The sequence below is a fragment of the Podarcis cretensis genome (genome assembly GCF_951804945.1).
Source record: "Podarcis cretensis genome assembly, chromosome: 14".
In the NCBI taxonomy this organism is placed as follows: Eukaryota; Metazoa; Chordata; class Lepidosauria; order Squamata; family Lacertidae; genus Podarcis; species Podarcis cretensis.
The window spans coordinates 7,992,688-8,014,373 of NC_137183.1; the positions used below are offsets into that span (position 1 = coordinate 7,992,688).

At 45.2% G+C, this 21,686-nt stretch overlaps 1 protein-coding gene and 1 long non-coding RNA gene across 11 annotated transcripts in view; one reads left to right on the forward strand and one right to left on the reverse strand.

Annotated features, from left to right (window-relative positions):
- CELF6 (CUGBP Elav-like family member 6) overlaps nucleotides 1–21,686 on the reverse strand; it is a 178,570-nt gene that overhangs the window by 79,676 nt on the left and 77,208 nt on the right. The window lies entirely within an intron of this gene.
- LOC307203114 lies at nucleotides 9,579–13,032 on the forward strand. Its single transcript, XR_013833138.1, has 2 exons — nucleotides 9,579–9,888; nucleotides 12,815–13,032. It is a non-coding gene; the product is annotated as an uncharacterized lncRNA (long non-coding RNA).

The window sequence follows — 21,686 nt, forward strand, 5'->3', positions numbered from 1 at the left end:
AGTAGCAAAGACATGCCAGGCTAAGAACAGCAACGTAAGGAACAATAGAGAAACATTCCTGGAAACTAAATGGTGTGGGTGTCACAAGTTACCTCTTAGTGTGGCAAATTCACTGTCACATTACAATTTGACCCTCTCAAGTTGGTTGTAGTCTACATATCTTGAAGTCAGCCCAGCTGAAAAGAACAGGGCCTATTTCTGATGCCGTTTTGTCTTGCAAGTTATTTTCTTTGAAACGCATCCTTGCATTTGCCATGGCAAAGCAAGATACCAATTTGCCCTGGTGTGGTGAATGCCATCTCGTAATACAGTTGTACCTTGGATCCCAAACACCCTGGAACTTGGAAGTTTTGGCTCCCGAACGCCGCAAAGCTGGAATTGATTGTTCTGGTTTGCGAATGTTCTTTTGGAACCCAAACGTCCAAGGGGCTTCCATGGCTTTTGATTGGCTGCAGGAGCTTCCTGCAGCCAGACTGAAGCTGCGATTTGGTTTTTGAACGCTTTGGAAGTCAAACGGACTTCTGGAATGGGTTCCATTTGACTTCCAAGGTTGAAGCAAGTTCTGATTATTTTTTTACCACAGCTACCTTGGGAACAAGCCCAAATCCTAGATATGTACCTGGATGAACCAGGACCAAATATCTTGTGAGATCATGTGGACATCTGGATTGGGGCTTTCATGTAATCCATGTCTCAGAAACACCACAGAAGCAGTGTAAGGAAGGCTTAAAGTTCTCTCTTTGAGGCTCAGGATTACAAAAGGTCTGTGTAGGGAGCTAAAAACGGGAGATTCAATTTCTTAGAGTGTTGATCAGATGCCGGAATAGGGAGGCCTGGGGAATTTTTAAAGATACTGGGGAAAATTTCAGGTAAAGACAAATTTATTCGAAAGGAGAAGCTGTCAGAGAACAACAATTATTCTTACAAAGATGCTACATTAAACAGCCATGCAAATCTCGAATTTTGTTCTTGTTTTTGTGGGTTGGGGGAACTTGAGATGCTTAATTCCAAAGAGAAAGTGGGTGCAGAATTCTGACAAAAATTTCCACAAAACTAGAACTTTGTGTGCTTGTACACCAAACGCTGCCAACTTGGTGCCTTTCAGATGTTTTTGGTCTTCAAGTGCCGTTAGCTGGGAGTTGTAGTACAAAACACCTGGAGGGCACCAGGTTGCTAAAGGCTATCTTGCACCAACGTAACACTGAAAAATGTCACCTGATTTTGTGTGGGTTAAGGAAGATTCCTGGTTGGGGAGGGCAGGGAATCAGGCTTTTGTTTTTTAAGAAAAGAAAGCAAGTGACAGTAACTCCTGGAAGCACATTTAAAGCTCTCTACAACCCTCAATGCAGAAATATGCTTCTATTTAGCATTTATTTTGTTGCATGCTCTAGTTTGCGTATTGTTTCGGAACATGTGACTTGGATAGGGTAATGGAGCAAAGTAATCAGCCTTCTACAATAGCTTCTCCCTCCTTTTTGCTTTGGGGCCCCCTCTCCTTTACTGCACAGGTTTCCTTCTGGGAAATGCTCAGAGTGGGTAAGACATGCAGAGATTCTTCTGCTTCCTGCTTGGGTGGCCAAAGATATCTGCATTTGCAGGTTGGGAGTGAAATCTCAGATGACAGCCCAGTCATCAGCATGCGCTACATCAAGAATCCTCGCAGCTGATGAAGCACTGAGGAAACAAACAGTGGTGGTTGTGGGTCTCCCCCCCTTCTTCCCTGAAACGGGGAGGGAGGGGAGCAGGTGAGGCCCACTGCTGCTGAGCTGCCAATCACCTTTATGAGCAAAATGGCCTTTGATGGAATCTGTCTCTCTGCTATATGCTTAATGTAATAAAACTCCAGTGAGTATGATTTAGAATAACATTTACTGAACAGGCCAATGTCATTTTGATGTGTCTCTCTCTGCTTTGCTCGCTGGTTATTAAACTCTATTGATTCTCTGGGACTGTCTGATGTTTATAAATGTCAAGCCTGCCTTGTGTAAGCTGAACTTTGGGGGCTGACTAACCTCTGAGAGAGGCGGAAATGAGGCAGGAGAGGCAGCTGCTGGTGCATCTGGGGGATACATGCTAGATTCTCCCTGCACCCCCATTTCATGCTATTGTGGTCCCCAGACCACCACCATCCACAACTGATCTCTATATATGCATGCACTGCAGATGGGAGAACGTGTTGACTTAGGTTTTCTTTCATTTTTGTATTTACCCAGTCTTAAGTTCCGATCGCCACATCTGCTTGCAATTTTCTTAAAAATAAAAATAACCCCTCACGAATATTCACCAGCATGTTAGCATTAATTTCTCTTAATATACATGTTTTCATGGGGTGCAGGTGGCGCTGTGGGTTAAACCTCAGAGCCTAGGAGTTGCCGTTCAGAAGGTTAGCGGTTCAAATGACCCAGAAGCTGTACGCCAGCTCCCTCGGCCAATAAAGCAAGATGAGTGCCACAACCCCAGAGTCGGCCACTACTGGACCTAATGATCAGGGGACCCTTTACATGTTTGCATGTACTTTTTGCCTAAGATACACATTTTTGCAAAGCAATTTCCCCTAATAAAAAAACACTTGGGAATGTTATTTTCACTAACATATGTATTTTTGTACACACTGTTTGGCTGAAAAACCACACTGCAAAACTCAGAGGTGTGCAAATTTCAAAGGATGGTTGTGCTTCAGTTCTTATTTTGGAAAGTGTGGATTAATCAGGGTAACCTTTTAACAAGAACCAAAGCTGAGTAAATTCTCTCACATTCCTTCTCCATGGATCCTGCTCTTTACTTAGCATAAGAACATAAGAAGGGCTTTCTGCATCAGACCAACTGCCCCTCTAGAAGGGACCCAGAGGATCATCTAGTCCAGCCCCCTGAAATGCAGGATCCTGTCCTCACAATGGCCACCCAGATGCCAGGCAAAACCCTTAAGCAGGACCCCAACACAAAAGAGCCACTCTCCCCCACCCTTGTGCTTTCCATTTAGACTGAGTCCTAAATGAATAGGAACAAACTTGCTGCAAAACTCAAGATCAGCAGGTTGTTTTAGTTGCCACATGCTTCTTGTTTTCTGGAATTCCTGGAACTGATTAACACGGCTCCCTCTCTGAAATGTGCTACCTCACAGGGTGGTTGTGAAGCTAAGCTGTGCCGAACCCTGTGTGGACCACCGCTCTCAGCCACTTGATGGAATGACAGGTTTTTTAAAATGATGGCGATGATGCAACGTCTCAAGGGATTGTGGATGTAGCTGCACAGCAAACTATGTTGCACCCACTTCCACCCTTGCTCCCTCTCTTCCCAGTTCTTCCTCTGCTGGGTCTCCCTTCCGCTTTTTCTTTTCGCCACATCCCATTCAAGCTTGCCCATGTTTCCCTCCTTCGTTCTTGCAGCGCCCGTAGCAAAGTAGCCAGACATCTCTCTCCTTGCACCACCCTCTGAATACAAATGGACCGGCTGCTTGTTACCGACAGGGCGCCAGCTGCCAATTCCTCCATCTCTCTGCCGCTCTCTTTCTCTCTCCCCAACCTCACACGCACAATCACAGAAATGGCTGTTGCAGGTTCCCCAAATGCACCCTGTTTCCCCACCTTTCAACATTTCAAAGATGCAAACTGGGGCACAAGCATTCAACGCCCCTATTTCCATACCAGGGGACTCTTCAGAGACTCTCACTCCACGGTTACACACCAGGTTGTATGCTGTATTCTTTGCTTTGGGAATCAGTGGTAAGCCAGGTTCAATCCCCTCCATCTCCTGCTAGGGCTGGGAGAGACCCTTGCCTCAATCCTCCAGGGCCACTGCCAGTCAGTGTAGACAATACAGTGGTGCCCCGCAAGACGAATGCCTCGCAAGACGAAAAACCCGCTAGACGAAAGGGTTTTCCGTTTTTCGAGGCGCTTCGCAAGACGAATTTCCCTATGGGCTTGCTTCGCAAGACGAAAACGTCTTGAGAGTCTTGCGAGTTTTTCCCCTTCCCCCCCTTTTCTAAGCCGCTAAGCCGCTAATAGCCGCTAATAGCGCTAATCCGCTAATAGGGATGCTTCGCAAGACGAAAAAACCGCTAGACGAAGAGACTCGCGGAACGGATTATTTTCGTCTTGCAAGGCACCACTGTATTGAACTAGGTGGACCAATGATCTGGCCCAGTAGACGGGGGCTGAGAGAGCAGTGATTAGTACAGAAGGCCCACAGGCACATGGATCCCTCCTCCCACAAGCTGCAACTTTATTCAACACTATCAGAAACCCTTGCCAATCTACTGACAATCACCCAGTGATCTGTAGGTAGGTCTCAGTCTTCCCAGAGAGCATGTTAGTGTAATTCAGCGGGGAAGTTGCAAAGTTCTTTTTTATGATTTTCAGTTTTATACATTTTCACAATCATTTTAACATTTCAAAACTCAACTTCCTTCCCCCTCTTTCTGGAGTTTCTTAAATTTATTTTTTAATCTTTTCTGCATCTCCAAATTAACTTAATTTACTCATTTATTCATCTTCTTTAAATAGCGACTCTTATAAAACTGCAGGTTATTGCAATAATCCTGCCAATGTTCTTATCTCTTTACAGTTTATTTGTAAATATTCCATAAACCATTTCCTTTCTTTTATAAAAAGGTTTGTTATCTTGATTTCTTATTTTTCCGACAAGTTTCGCCATTCCTGAAAATTCCATACATGGATACATGGAAGTTGCAAAGTTCTTGAAACAAATTCAGACTTGGAAGGGTGCCCTGGAGAAACGCTGCCCGTCTGTGCTTGCTATGGCTGATGGGCCCAAGGTTCACCCCACTCCCCTGGTGTAGATAATTCTGAGCCATGGGAAATGCCATGGCTCAGTGATAGAGCATCTGCCTTGTGTGCAAAAAGCCACAGGTTCAATCCCCACCATCACTGGAAGAAACCCTTGCCTGAAACCCTGCAGAGCTGCTGCCAACCAGTGTGGGCAACACTGAGTTAGATGGACCAAAGGTGTGACTCAGTGTATGACAGCTTCCTATATTCATACCCTGTGCAAAATCAGCTGCCGCTTGCAGCAGATTCTAGCTCTGACATGGGCAAAGATTGTCCAATGGCATGAGAAACGTTTGGTGCAATCCTGTGCTTGTTTACTTAAAAGTCCCATCACATTCAGTAGGGCTTGCCTATTGCATCTGAAGGCTCAGATCCTACACACACTGAAGACACAGGGATTTGCTTCCAAGTAAACATGCATAGGATTACATTGCACAAGGCACTGCCTGCTTGCAGCCCAGCCTCTCACCTGCTCACAGCATGGCCACTGGTCCAGGTCCCAGCAAGAGGAGAGCAAGAAAGATTATTCTCTGAAGGCCAGGCCTGTAGTCTGGAGGCTGTTCTCTCCACTGCAGCACTGGAAGCTGCAAGTTTGAGTCATACCTATATGCATTCCCTCCCCCCCCCCCCAGCCTGCACCAGGGTCCTGCGTGAGGAGTTGCAACCAGCTTTTTCTTATGGCCAGTCTGGTTGGCAGATGGATTTCATGCATTCACAATTGTCACACAGCTTTAGTGCCAGCAAATGGACAATCTGTAATGCGGAAACTGGACTTTTCCTTCCACCAAAAAAAAAAGTGTATACTCTTAACATATGCAGATGAATGACTGCCTTTTGCTTTATTTCTCTTTGAGAAAGAACAAGTTGTATGTAGAATCCATATACAGAGCGGCTACATCGAAAAGGGTGGGGAGGCCCCCTAAGTGCTTAATATGAGAAGAGCTGTCACTTTGCAAAGCATGCACCATTGGCTTGTACCTTCTCTCTCTTGGGATCCTTCTTTTCCCCAAAGGATTTGCCCTTCACTGACCGAACAAGTAAAGAGCAACCTTCCCTGCTCACAGCTCACCCGGGCCAATTTCTGGGTGCCTGGGGACAAAGTCTATCAGACAAGGTGTGAGGCTTGTGGCAGAGACTGAAGATACCACTCTTGCAGAAGACCAACACTGCCTTATAAGACTTGTCTAGATGCGGACCTGTCTCTGGATGCGGTCTTCCCGTGGGAAGAACAGCATGCATTTAGGATTAGGCTCACTTTTCATGATGCGGTTCCGTCATGCACACTTCCATAATGCATTCTGATCGCAGAATGGCTTTTCACTTGGCACAGAATCCGAACACAAAAGCAGAGGGTGTTCTAGCAGAAACAAAGCCCAATCCCCACTCCCACCCCCGATTTCATACCTGTCTCTTGAAGGCAGGTTTTATCCCTTAGTAACAGAATTAGATCCCTGATGGATCCGACCAAAAGCCCAACTCATCCGAATTCTGTTTCTACAGTGGCCAAGCAGATGTTTCTGGGAAGTCCATAACAACTGGTTTTAAAAGACATGCTGCCTCAAAGCCTAGGGATAGTGATTGGGAAAAGATGGCTGCTGCATTTACATTTGTTTGTTTCTTGTTTTAACCACCCTTGCTTGATTTTTCAGCACATGGGCACCCATGGGGGAGCCTTGTCTGGTACCCCCGTTGCACCCTGTTCTGGAGAAGTCAGAACTGACCGCTATCACTCATGCCTTGATTGCATTCAGTTTAGACTATGCACACTCCATGAACCCGTATGGTGAGAGGGTCAGGATGCACCAAAGCATTTCTTCACACAGCACATGGTTAAACAGTGTAAATCTCTGTGGCAAGATGTGGGAACAGCCACCAACTTCGATGGCTTTAAAAGGGGCGTAGACAAATGCAGAACAAAGCTATCAATGGCTACTAGTTCCTTTATTTATTTAGCCTAGAAAACCGCTTAATCAAAAATTCCTTAAGTGGCGCACATAGAACCCTATAAATTATCAATAAGATACAGATAAAAGCAGCAAAAGTTTAAGACAGGCATACATAACTAAATTATACATCTGGATAGCCTTGCTAAAATAGAAATGGTCTGGATAGGCTTGCTGCATATGAAACAAGCAGTGATGGCTGCCTGCCACTTCCAAGCCTTCAGTTCTCTATGGGGCAATCTTTGAAAAGTGTTTAAAAACTTTAGTTGATGCAGAATGCTGCAGCCAGACTGCTTTCAGGGGCCTAATGTAAGGATGATGTTGCTTTCTTGTCTGAGCTACATTGATTCCTGATTTGTTCCTGGGAACGGTTCAAGGCATCAATTATGATAGCCATATTAATTGGACTAAGGAATCTTCCCTCAACATGGAGCTCTCTAGATGTTTTGGAGTACACCTCCCATTAGTCCCAACCAGCATAGGAAATTTTCATTGTTGGTGGGAGTTGTAGTTCAAAACAACCGGAGGGCGCAGGACTGGAGAAGTCAGGAACAGGGATCTGCCTGCCCCCATATAAACTTCCCCACTTGCTGGGACCTCTGGCAAAGGCCTTTCTTTGTGTCCCTCCACCATCAAGAAAATGATTGGTGGTGACACAGAACAGGGCTTTTCTGGTGGTGGCTTCTAGGCATCCCTTCTTCCCGGCTTCATATTACTTCCACAGTGCAAGCTTCAAGGCAATATGTAAAGATGGTTTTATTTTTGCAAAGGCATTTGGTTTTGATTGACACATTTTATGGTCTGGCACTCTCTCTTATTTTTATAATTAGAGGCTGTTTGCAGCTGCTTGTTATGTTTATTTAATTGTTTTATTTTTGCAATTTTGGAAAATGCAATATGCCAAAGGCATTTCAGCTTATTGCAGAGGCGCTAGAAAAGTCTGTTTCTAAGAAGGCTAAATATTAAAAGCATATTTAGGCTGCAATTCTATGCCCACATGCCTGGGAGTAAGCCTCATGGAACTGAACGGATTTACTTCTGATGAGGCATGTGGAGGAAAGAAGCCCCTGACTTTGTGGGGCTGGGATACAGCCTACTAAACACGGTTAAGGGTAATCTCTGCTGCTCCACCAACTTGTTGCCTCTGGCCTTACAAGGTAATGAACAATGACCTCACCTGCCAGAGCACCAAGGTAATTAATTGGCACTCAAGTGGATGAGGGGATGACAAGGCTTTCAAGGTTTACCATTGTTTGTGGCACATTAGCAGAGGGACACAGGTGGCGCTGTGGGTTAAACCTCTGAGCCCAGGGCTTGCCGATCAGAAGGTCGGCAGTTCGAATCCCTGTGACGGGGTGAGCTCCCATTGCTCGGTCCCTGCTCCTGCCAACCTAGCAGTTTGAAAGCACGTCAAAGTGCAAGTAGATAAATAGGCACCGCTCCGGCAGGAAGGTAAACAGTGTTTCCGTGCGCTGCTCTGGTTCACCAGAAGTGGCTTAATCATGCTGGCCACATGACCTGGAAGCTGTATGCTGGCTCTCTCAGCCAATAAAGCAAAATGAGCGCCACAACCCCAGAGTCGTCCGCGACTGGACCTAATGGTCAGGGGTTGCTTTAACTTTTTTAGCAGAGGAGAAGCCAGAGCCTGGCTAACTATTCAATGAGCGCTGTTGTTGGTGTGCCGGTGTGCATAAAATGGATCTGCACAGCTATCTGCATTTCTGCGCTATCCTTGGGAACTTGGTTAAGGGCAATGGCTTCATGATGAGCTTCTGCACTTCCAAATTCACCTCTAAACAACTGAATAAGAGTGCTGCCAAACCCCAGAGTTAAAGCCCTGACAACCCTATTTTAGTTTGGACATCTCTCGCTCTTGCACTCTCTGATACCACTGGAATTGTTGGACACTGGCATCTCCACAATACTTCCCTGGCTATCAGGTGACTCAGTTGCAAAAGGCTGAGAACCAGCGCACAGAACAGGAGGTGGCACCACCACAGCACACAGCATGGATGATCTCCATAAACTCCCAGTGACAGACGGCTGTGCAGCACTGTTTTTAATTGTAAAAAATATCTGGCTGTTTTTATTGCTGTTTTATTGCAGATAGGCTACTTTTTATCACGATCCTGTCTTCAAGGAAAGTATCTCACTGTATATGCTAGCAGTGAGGCAAAATGGCTTTCATTCAGAAGCCGTACAGGTGAGAAAGGAATATTTCCAGTATTCTTAGGAGGTGGGGTGAATTTTGAAGCTAGGGGAACTGTGCAATGAACATCATCCCTCTGGTTCATTGCCACTCTCTTTAACATGCCCAGAGTAACCCCCTTGCTTCATAGCATTACTCTGGGAAGCATTATTGGGAGAAATTTTGAACCTCCAGCATGGGTTGTCATCCCCCCACTCAGAATGCCCCTCTGAATGATGCTACATTGTGATATAGAACAATTCCAGAATCATAGAATCATAGAATCATAGAGTTGGAAGAGACCACAAGGGCCATTGAGTCCAACCCCCTGCCAAGCAGGAAACACCATCAGAGCACTCCTGACATATGGTTGTCAAGCCTCTGCTTAAAGACCTCCAAAGAAGGAGACTCCACCACACTCCTTGGCAGCAAATTCCACTGTCAAACAGCTCTTACTGTCAGGAAGTTCTTCCTAATGTTTAGGTGGAATCTTCTTTCTTGTAGTTTGGATCCATTGCTCCGTGTCCGCTTCTCTGGAGCAGCAGAAAACAACCTTTCTCCCTCCTCTATGTGACATCCTTTTATATATTTGAACATGGCTATCATATCACCCCTTAACCTCCTCTTCTCCAGGCTAAACAAGGTGCATTGTGGGAATATTAAAGTTGGTGGCTGGCAAAGAGCCACAGGAACACCAGTGAGGTTCAGCCCCCCACTCTCAAAAGACACCTCACCCACCCCTGAAATATGACTGTGTGGAGGCAGTTACACCATTTCCTAAATTCAAGCAGAACTTCTAAGATACCATTTATATGTCCAAAATTGTCCATGGACTCCCTGTAAATGTGTGCAGAAGCTGAGCTGAGCTTTGCTCTCTAAACACAATGCTGTTCGACTCTTGTCCCAATATTTTCAAAGGCAATATCCCATTGTCTCAGTCTTTGGCATTTTCCTCCCTTTTGGAAAATGGGTAAGAGACTTGTGTTGTGAATAGGGTTGGGGAGAAATTCAATCTTGTTTACATCTTAATGAAAATGTTTCCACTTCGCAAACCTATATGCAAACCGAAACCCAATTATTAATTGAAATTCAGAGTTCTCTGAATTTTGCAATGCAGTTCTTCAATAACGTGTTGTGTACAGAAATGCATATATCTTGGGGGGAATTGAACATAAAATTGCATGCATTTAGCAAACTAAAACATTTGGGGAAATTCCTAGCAAAAATGTGTATATTAGTCAAAATTGCATTCAACAATTTGTGCATGAAGATGAATTTTAATGAGCATCTGGTGACCGGCTTGAAAATTGCTGCAGAAATGTGGAAAGCTGAATTTAAGATGGGAAATATGAGAAGCTGAAAATGACAATGTCATCCATCCCTAGGTTTGAACATGCTTACCAAATTGCATCCTGTGTTAAATGAATGTCGGAGATTGCAGCAGGTTAACAGTAACTCTTATTGTCTGAAAGCAATTAGCGAATACACAAGACTTGTGCTCTAGTCATAGCTCTAGTTTCACTTTCTATGCCACACCACATAAGGCACTGCCTGTCTATGCCGGATCACATTTCATAACACTAAGTGTAGCGACTGGGCTTTTGCTGGACCCTCTTTTTTGCTGGGCTCCCCCAGCATGTACTGTACATCTAGGTGCCTGTTTATGTATTTGGCTGGGTGGGTTGGTTTTCTGCTTGGAAATGGGGCTCCCAGTTTGACTACTGCCATTTCTACCTCTCCTGGGACTTTTTGCAAGGCTGTCTCTAGAAGCTCCTTGGGCCTGGAATTTGACCAGTTCTGAGTCCTATGTCCTGCTTCTGGGTGGAAAAACAACAAGTTTATCCAATGAAAACAGGGGAACACTGGAGCTGTGGATTTTTTGTTTGTTTGATGCTGTCATGTTTTAAAATAGGAGAGGGCACCTTCTCTATTCTGAGCGAGGCGGGAAGTATTCTTTTTACAAACAGGCAATCAAGCAAATGAACATCTAACAATTTTACTATCCTGATGTTCCTCAGACAGCCTTCATAACCAGGGCTAGCCCAAGACATTTTGCTGCCTAAGGCAGAGCAATGAAAGTCACCCCCACTGAGCTGAAGGTATCTGAGGTTAGTCACATTATTATGGCATCTGTGGTGGAATATCCCACAAATGCACCGACCCTTTCCAAGTAGTAAAAAAACCCCAATAATAAAACCTTAAATAACTAATCATTTGCTGTCCTTTTGGGGCACATAAAACCAGCTGCCTGAGGCAACTGCTTCCCTTTGCCTAACAGTTGGACCAGCCCTGTTTGTAAATCGTTTGTACTGGCTATGTGTACTCATGAGAAAATGGGAAACATAAACATTTGCACAAGGATGTGAGCATTCTTGAATTTAGAGAAGTCTGATTTTGTTGTATATTTGAAAGGGCTTTTGCTGCTTTAGAGCAGGGGTAGGCAACCTAAGGCCCGGGAGCTGGATGTGGCCCAATCACCTTCTCAATCCAGCCCATGGATGGTCTGGGAATCAGCATGTTTTTACATGAGTAGAATGTGTCCTTTTATTTAAAATGCATCTCTGGGTTATTTGTGGGGCCTGCCTAGTGTTTTTACATGAGTAGAATATGTGTTTTTATTTAAAATGCATCTCTGGGTTATTTGTGATGCATAGGAATTCGTTCATCCCCCCCCCCAAAAAAAGAAATATATAGTCCGGCCCCCCACAAGGTCTGAGGGACGGTGGACTGGCCTACGGCTGAAAAAGGTTGCTGACCCCTGCTTTAGAATGCTAATCTCATGTATTTGTAACACACACACCCCAACTTACAAATCTGTTAGAACAAAAAGTTACGTTGAATGTGTGGGATATGAATTAGAGGTTGTTTCCAACTAACATGTTCCACCAGGATAAGGATTTCTGTTTATATAACTGGACTTGTGCCCCCTGTTTATGCCTTCTCCAAATGTACACCTGCTCTGAAGCGTTAGAGGTAAACCCTGAACAGATTTAAGGGGCTCGTGAGGGGAGGGGGAAGTTCTGTTGCACAAGGATAAATCCTTGTACTGACAAAACAAGTTATTTGGAAACCACCCTGCTTAAATAAATAAATCAAACGGTAGTGAAGATTGCTCAGATCTTGGTTTGTTTGTTTTTTTTTGTTTTTTTTTGGTAGTATACCAGCTAATATATCAGTGGTAGTATACCGACAAAAACAGAGTGGCTTGCCAAATTAGTGGAGTATTACAATATATCCAAAACAATGGGAGAATTTGGAAGGATCTCAAAAGAGAAGATAGACAGGGACTGGAAGGTGTTTAAAGGATACTTGCAAAATTATATTGAAAAATCAGAACTCCTATTAGAATAAACAAGTTCCGTTATAAATTCTGAAATACTAAATAAGATGGATAACAATGTGTAACAGAAAAAGAAGCAGAAAATTGGTTTAAAAGTATGTGAAAGAAAGTAATAGAAGTGGAAAGAAATTGCAATTGTGTAGATTGGAAGTTTATCACAAGGGTGGGGTGAGGGGTGAGGTGGTGCGAAAATGAAGTATTTATGGGACTGAGTGTGGGCATGTATGAATATTTTTAAGGGTTGTATGAAATGTATGTTTGTATAGTCGTAACATGTATGTATTAATGTTGAATTATTTTAATAATAAAATTTTATTTTATTTTATTTAAAAAAAGATTGCTCAGGTCTGAATGGTCCATCATCTTGACCATTTATCTGAGACTGTGGGGACAGCTAACTTCTCAGGCTTTGGTGGCTGAGGACCCACTGCCAAACTGCCGTACCACCCGCTCCAGAAAAGCATTATGTTCTCTGAGTGTGAAGACCTCGGGTTAAGAGGGGTGGCACTGTGAGAGAGTCACTTTCTAGCAACCTGCTGCCTTTCGTTCCCTGCAGCAGCTTGACCACTAATCAAGGGGCCAACAGACCATTCACTGATCAACTGAAGCATGATGAGCCCTAAGATCAGCCACAATAAGGAAGAGAAGAGAAGAGAAGAGATGAAATGAAGAAACAGAAAAGGGGGGAAGAAAAAAGATCCAAGAAACAAATTTTGGAAATTGTGTCTAGAAAGTCTAATATTCTAAATAAAATGTAATTACCTTTTTATTTCATCCTTGGAGAAGTTTAGGAGAGTCACCTGATTAACTTGATGGCTGAGTGGAGTTTTAAACCTGGATCTTACTCCTGGCACTGTGTTGCACTGGCTCTCATAGCCTGTATGAAATGGCATTCCCTCTTGCTCTGCTGTTTAAGGCTAGATGTTGGTCCTCATGGAACCAAAACAGCACACAAGTGGGAAGTTTCAACAGGCTTGGGGAAATCCTAAGGTTTGCAGGAAGCACAGAAACAAATATTTAGAAAGAAAAACACGAGAGGTGGAACAAACACCCCTCAAAAACTAGTCCCATGAGGACTGAGCGCGTTCAGGGGCCATGAAATACTGACTAGGGTATGGCTGGCTTCTAAAGTGAAGAGGAGCACTCTGGGCTGCAAGATTTTGTGGCATGTCTCACTTGTTCAACTTCTGAGGAAGTACTGCATCTTTTTATTTCTTGCTATTCCTTCCTACAGTCCCACCAAATCCCACGTGAGTTCCGAGTGACCTGCGACGTGTAACACAGTCTGTTCTGCTGTGTTCACACGGAGAAGCTCAAGGGGGACAAAACCGACAAAATCCAACACACACCATTTAAAGACGGTGACCAAACATAACCGCCATGCCTTGCTTTAGATTAGCTATATCTGGGGAGGCTTAGTCATTTCTGCCTGATTTCAGGAGCTCAATGTGCCGATGTGTAGAGAATCCGAGGCCTAATAGTGAACTTCTCGTCTAGTCTTAAAGCAAAGCTGTTGGCAAATACTGCTACATCCAATTCCATCTTTAAAAAACCAACACATTTCTTTTAAGGTGCCATTTAACCTCCAGGGGGCTGTAGCCACATTTCAGCGACTAGCTGGCTGCCCGATCTCCCCCCTTCAAAGGTTCTGAATTCCTTGCGCTGAGGACATAATCATATTCAGCAGGTCCACAGTCAAACACTTTGGCCATCTGCAAACAACTTCAAGAGGGGAGCAATCTGTCAGGAACATTGGTGACTCAAAGGAGGCTTTCGCGCTGCTTGCAATCCTCCTCCGGTGCTACCAAGAGGTCGCTGTACTCTTGGTGGTCATATTGGCACATAGCTGAGCAACTTTAAGAACTTCTGCTTGGCTTCTTTGCCACCTTACTGCTCCCTCTCCTGGCAACTCAGCTTTCCACCTTGCTCAAGTCCACGAGTAGCCAATCTAGCTCCCTCCAGATGTTGATGTACTACAATTCCCATCTTCCCTGACCATTGCTTATGCTACTTGGGACAGATGAGAGTTTTCATTGGGCAATATCTGGAGGGAGCTTTGCTGGCTACTTCTATGTATTCCAACTCTTGTTATCTCCTCCCCCCCCCCCATTTCCCCCACCTCTCTCTCTCAGACACACACAGCTCCTTCACTGATATGAGATGAAGGATTAGGCATTTTCTCATATGGTTTTAAAGGGCGATTAGACAAATTCATGAAGAATCCATCTATCCATTGTTACTGGTCATGATAGCTCTATGGAACCTGCAGAATCAGAGACGCTAGGCCACTGAAGATCAGCTGCTGGGGACAAAGTTAGAGTGGTGCCCCGCAAGACGAATGCCTCGCAAGACGAAAAACCTGCTAGACGAAAGGGTTTTCCGTTTTTTGAGGCGCTTCGCAAGATGAATTTCTCTATGGGCTTGCTTCGCAAGACGAAAATGTCTTGCGAGTCTTGCGATTTTTTTCGCTCCCCCCCTTTTCTAAGCCGCTAAGCCGCTAATAGCCGCTTAGCCACTAATAGCCGCTAAGCCGCTAATAGCGCTAATCCGCTAATCCGCTAATAGGGTTGCTTCGCAAGACGAAGAAACCGCAAGACGAAGAGACTCGCGGAACGGATTCTTTTCGTCTTGCGAGGCACCACTGTACTGATATCAAGCCTTGCTTCTAGGTTTCAGAGATCGACCTGGTTAGTCACAGTGGGGAACTGGATGCTAAACTAAATGGCCCTGTGCACATTTTGTAGGGTGGCAGTCAAGCCAGCCCAAAGAGTCAATGTTGTCCTAGAACAAGATGGGGAAATCTCTGGCCCCTGGTATCGCTAGACTCCAGCTTCCATGGGCCTCAGCCATCATGGTCAATGGTTCAGGGATTGTGGAAGTTGTGGTCCAGCAACATCTATATTAGCATATGTGAGGCTCTAACCAGGAATCTCAATGGCCACGGGTAGAATTCGGTGGATATATTTGGGACTGTATAGTATCAAAATGTCAGAGCCCAGACTTGGAAGAGAATAAGAAAGCCTATCCTTGGCCATTTTGATGGCCTAGGGAACAAGTCCTAGGGAACAAGGAGAAATTCCTCCCTGCTGTATTCAAGACTCCAAGAAACACCAAAAGGCACTTATCTGTCTGATGCTGCTTAGCATTCCATGCAGCAGGAGTGGGCAAGAGGATTCTCAGGTCTCTGGTGCCCTAAACAACTGAGGTTCTTGAGGCAGGGCCTCATGATGCCATGGGATGACCAGGACAATCTGATATCTTGGTTAGGCCAAGAAATCTAGCCCAGCATTAATGGGGTGAAACTAGAAGGGTGGACATATAGGGAAAAGGGGTGAAAGCAGAAAAAAGGAGAAGGTTTTTTTAAAAAATCAGGTGACCAAACCCATTTTTCCTCTGCAATTTGTATGTAAATTTGAGGAAATTGGAAGGACCCTTTTACTCAACATTTTCTTTTTCTTCCCTTCTAAAATCCCTTTATTGCTGCTACTATTTAAAAATTTGGAGGCTGTTAGTTATCCACAGATCTCCCGGCTGTGAATGTCTGACACCTGTGAAGGTATGGGCTACTCATGAATATCTAGTAACTTGATGTTCCTCATGAATGTCTTGTCATTCTTGATGTTAACTCTGCATCCTTCTGCTACCCATGAATATTATGGCCCTGTCCATCCAAATACTGGCTGTGCTTCTCATTCTCCAGCTCCTGGTTATTCCGTGTTCTGATGAAACAGATGCCCTTTGGCCTACCACCATGCATGGGTTCTCTTACACCTGCCAGCCACATTGCACCGCCCTCTGAGTGGCCATGCACATTCAGCTGCTGCCCAATGGATGCCTGCCATTAGCTCAGGGCACTCTCTTGCAAGGGGAGTGCTGCAGTCAGCTTGCCTCTTTCGATAAATCCACTGCTCTATTAATAGCTGGCTCTGCTAGCGGGGAGTTGGGACTAGGTGTAGAAGCAATGCAGGAGAGAGAAAGAGAGAGAAAGAGAGATGGAGAGGCCACAAGAGCCAAGTTGGACCACAGGGGCCACAGAGCCGAGATGTGATGGGGTGGGAATCAAAAACACATCTGGGAGCAGAAAAAGGGGGAGGCAGGATGGGATATACCCAACAGCATTGATTATTTTCCTTTGCCACAGATTAATGGGAAGAGAGAGTTGAAGGGTACAACAGAAACAGCAGCTAATGAGTTCATTTTAAATGCTATCGTCCATAGCCCAGGTCTGTTGTGAGCCACAGAGTTCTTCAAGTTCCCCTTTCCATTGGAGGATTAATTGCTTGACCAAAGTGAGTGCCTTGTGTTTAAGTTTTCAGGGGAAGAGGCACAGTGATATAGCATGTGCTTTGCGGCCAGGAGGTCCCAGGTACAATCCCCAGCATCTCCAGGTAAGATTTGGAAAGACATGCCTGAAACCCCAGAGAACTGCTGCCAGTCAGTATAGACCAGTATTTCTCAAACTTGGGTCCCCAGCTGTTGTTGGATTACAGCTCCCATCACCCCTGATTACTGGTCTTGCTAGCTGGGGATGATGGGAGTTGTAGTCCAACAACAGCTGGAGGCCCAAGTTTGAGAAACACTGGTAGAGACAATACTGAACTAGAAGGAGCAATGATCTGACATAGTATTGGCAGCTTTCTATGTTCCTAACTGACTTCATCCAGCATTCCATTTGACTGTGACATGGTGATTCTCTTGAAGAGTAAGATATCACAGTGACATTTGGGATCCCTGTTCAGAGCAGAACTCTATGGTTTAGATTTGAATGGTAGCTCAACCCAGCTGGGGAAGGGAGAAAATGCAATGCAATATAATGCAAGATTTTTGAAAATCAGTTCAGAGTTGGCATGCATGTTGAGAAAAAATATTCTGCATGCATGGACCGCAACTCAACTCAGCTTCCAGCTGCTGTTTTCCAAAAGGTTCAGCAAAGGAATTATGCACAACACAATTGCATCTCCTTTGATGACAGAGGTTTTGGAGCAAAGGTTGCTGTGCAAGTTGAGGATTGCATCTCACAATTCACATTAACATGTATGAACGCCAGCATGACCCCTACATTTTCAAGCAGAAATGTGCAACACAACCGTACAATAGCTCCCTTGAGAACTAAGGCACCCCAATGGGTGGACTTTCAAGACAACAATCTGGATTTCAGGTTCAAAGATCAACTTGACCTCCCTGCAACCACTTTCAAAATGGAGGAGAAAGATGCCCATTATAGGGTAGCCAACATGGTGCCTTCAAGATGTTGAACTCCAACTCCAATCATCCCTGGTAGCCTGGGGTGATGGAAGTTGGGGTCCAACTTCTGGAGCATGCTATGTTGGCTGTTCATGGTGACCATAATGAGACACCTGGAACGAAATTTCTCAGACTTGGTATTGATTGGCAGGGCTGGCCCTACTATTAGGCAGAGGGAGGCAGCCTTCTCAGTAGCAGGTGCTGTGGGATGGGAAGTGGTGGCAAGATGTTGAAGGACAGAGTTGTGTGTGTACCATGTGATCTCCCCTGTTCTCCTTGAGGTAGCTTGCTTCCCTCAGGTGCAGTAGAGGACACTGACCCACTACCAATGTTGATGTAAGATTCAACCACCAGTCTGGTCAGCTTCTCTGCATGGAATGGGGTGGTGGGGATCTTGCTGGCCGAATACAACATAGATGCTCTACCACAAATGCAGATGCTTTGGCCTTTCCTCATTCTGAGGAGCAAGGCCCTCTACTTTTGCCCCTAAATCATGCTCTGATGGCACTGATGTCAACACATGCTGGCTAAACTTCCCTTTAGATCGGTCATACCTTCCTACATATTATTAATTTTCAAAAACTGCCTCCCCCACTTCGATACTCATAAGCTAAGCTGGTTCATCCTTTATATCGGTGTGGGGAAAGGCATGCAAGAGACTCATACCTCTTCTTTCCTGAAGTGGGGTCTGTAGATCTCACTCTTGTTCATGGGTCTTGCTATGGGAGGATTCACACATCCTTCACATATTACAGCCAAAACAGGAAAAACCAACCTCCCGTCCCCTCCTCCCTTCCTTTTTCTGTCTCTTTCTCATTTTAACCACCACATCTATATGTGTAACAGTCAAGATTCCTAGCAGTGCCATATATATCATTTGTGTGTGACATTTCTGTCCTTCATTTTCTTATGGCCACTGGAGGCACTATGGGTCCTATGAAATGGGGACCCATCTGTCACCTCTTCAGTCTGTTGATGGTCCACCATCTAGTAGCTGGTGATCCAAATGAGGTGGCCTTGCCCTCCATCAACTTTCACCACAGGGCTACCTAAGAATCATCTTGCCCTGAAGGGAGCAGAGAGCTGGATTTCAAAAGGACTTGTTATCTGCATATAGTTTTAATTTATGCTTATTTTTCGAACATATCTGTGCAAATTCCTTTGTGAGGCTCACCTGAAAAGTGGTACATGCATATCTTAATTTGTTAAAAGAATCATAAAAAAGTTAAATTATCCTGATTGTGAGTGTGTAACATGATACATTGACAGGGTAGTAATGGGCAACAAGTCTGTAATGGGCACAGAACTTGTAACCAACTGCAGTCAGATAGGTCACCGACACACACCCCTTCTAATCACTCAGTGCCCAAAGCCTTTCAGATAAACAAAACTATGCATGGCACTTTGAAGTGCCATCAACTGATTGTCAGCCCTTGCATAGAACTGTGCTGTGCTGCGGTACCCTGACAATCAACTGGTTGCTGGGGCATCAAAGAGCTGCATATGGCTCTATGGAAACCCCAATAATCAGCTGACTGCCAGGCTTTCAAAGAGCAGCACCCGGGGGTGGGGGTTGGCCATTGCACAGGGTTTGGTGGGTGAATGCAAATCTCTTTTTGGCCTAGCTGCTTCTTTGCCTACTCCACACCAGGTGTCACAATGTCAGGCCAGAGGGTGCTCACCACAACCCAAAGGGCACGGAACATGCTGTTCTATCATCAAATATGTTCCTTCCTGTTTTCCCTCTATTCATGGACAAGATGGACCATTCAGGTATACAAGGCCTATATAAATTACACCATTAATGCCAGCCGTTTATAATCAGTGCTGGAATATCAACCCATAGGCCACTTCTGTTTTTCCCTTGAGAGTTTCACTCCTGGAAAGAATGAAGTGAGAGGCAGAAGCAGAGCCAAACGCTGTTGCTTCTCACCTCCTCTGGCATGAAGGAATAGTTATTTTTACTATCTCCTGCCTCCCCCTCTCTGCTCACCTCTCAAGTTAATATGGCAAGACACAGCCAGCCCCTGGGGTATACAGTCAAAAAGCCATGGCATCTGTAGGAGCCCAACCAACAGTCACATTCAAAAAGGCAAAGGAGTACAAAGTCCTTGCATCCCCCTCTCCCTTTTCTGATGTACTTTTCTGTGTGAACACTTTTCTGCAGATCCACTCATGAACGCACCATGTCTGTCACATACACATTTCAACACTATAGATCAGGGAGAAATGCAATTCAGCTTGTGAGCCCATCTAATGGGCACTATACAAAGCAATACACCACTGAAACTCAACCAACCTTCGAAACCGGCGCTTTTCCGAATTTTGCAACCCAGCTCTTTAGCCAAATAATGTACATAAAAGTATGTACACGGGGTAGTGTGCATAAAAAGCCATAAACTGGTGAGAACTGCATACAAAAATGCATTGCATTAGGAAAAATTGCTTTACAAAAACATGTATATTTGGAGTAATTGGTGCACAAAGGCTGGTGAATTTTCATGACTTTTTTGAGTTAAATGGAAACAAATTGTGAAGAACTGAACCTAAGCTTGGAAAAATAAGAAACTGAGAAACTGAAATTGACAGATTCGCCCATTGCTACTCAACACTCAAACTAATTACACCAGTTAAACTCTAACCCTCGAGATGGTTTGGACTACAACTCCCATCAGCTCCAGCCAGTCTTATGTTTCACCATAGAGCAAGGTTGGCAAACCTGTGGCCCTTCAGATTTTTCTGCACACAACTCTTATCAACCCCGATCACTGACTGTAGCTGATGGAAGTTGGGAGTCCGCCATCATCTGGAGGGTCGCATGAGGGGCCAGCAGAAATTCCAGGACCCTGTGTGCTAACCATGGATTGGGCCCTCTGCCTCACTCTCAGTCGGCTCCTTCAGTTTGTGCATATGAAAACTAAAACAAGCCTTATCTAGCATCTAGCATACTTCCTCAGCGAGTCTCATTGCTCTATGTTTTGCAACAAGTGAAGCTGTCGTATAAGTGATGTGGGGTTTTAATTTATTTTTTAAAAAAAATAGATCAAAGTAGGGAGATGAAGGAGATCTGGGGTCTGACACAGAAGATGAAGGCCGCAATGGGGAGCCTCAGGCCTAGGCTCTGAATGGGGCCCTCCATGCCTCTCCATCTAGCCCTCAGAAGTCTCCCTAGGCCACCTTGCTTCCCCCGCTCCAGGCTGTTTCCCTGGAAATCTGATGATGCCTCTTGCTTGCCTGGACAGAGAATGCAGGGGAGGCTGGCCCATTGTGGTGAATGGAGCACCGCCCCTCAACCCTAATCTGCCCTCAGCCAGCTCCTGCCAACCTGCCTTCTTCTAACCAAGTGATGGCACTGCTCCTGAACAGGCTTCCCTTTTGGAAATCTGTATCAGCCTTAGCCAACCTGGTGCCCTCCAAATGCATTCGAACTACAACTCCTATCAGCCCAAAGCAGCTGGGACTGAGAGGAGTTTTAGTTCCAGACATTGGGAGGGCAAGAGATTGGGGAAGGCTAACCTGGATGCACAAAAACCAAGGATGGCTGGGGAAGGGAGCAGGTTGCCTAAGGTGACGTTTCCCTCTTCTGCTCTGGTCTTCAGTCCTCCCTCCTTTAACATGCTTCTGTTGCTCACTTCCATTATGGACTCTGGGGGAGGAGACAAACAGACACAGAGATTAGGGTGGCCATGTGTCCTGTTTTACAGTCCTTTATTTGAAGGAGTCCTCTAGCTGAAGAGCTAAACAGAATCGTAGGAAGGGACCCTGAGGGGCACCTAGTCCAACCCCCGCAATGCAGGAATCTCAGCTAAAGCATCCATGACAGGCGTCCATCCAACCATATGGTCTTTTTGGGATGGGCCACATCTCAGTGGTACAACATCCGCTTTGCAGGCAGAAGGTCTCAGACTGAGTTCCTGGTATCTTCTGGTTGGAAATCTGGAAACTCTGCAGAACCACTGCCTGGAACCCTGGAGAGTCACTGCCAGTCAGGGTGGACAATATTGGGCTAGATGGACCCATGGTCTGACTCAGTAATAGTCGGTTTCCTATGTTCCTACAAGAAAGGAGAGCAGGGGCCCTGATGCTACTCATCAATAGCTCCTGGAGAGTACGCAGGTAGAAAAACAGGCCACTTGGTCAAAGTCTTCCACAATAGCATGAGATGGACTGCATTTCTATTTAAA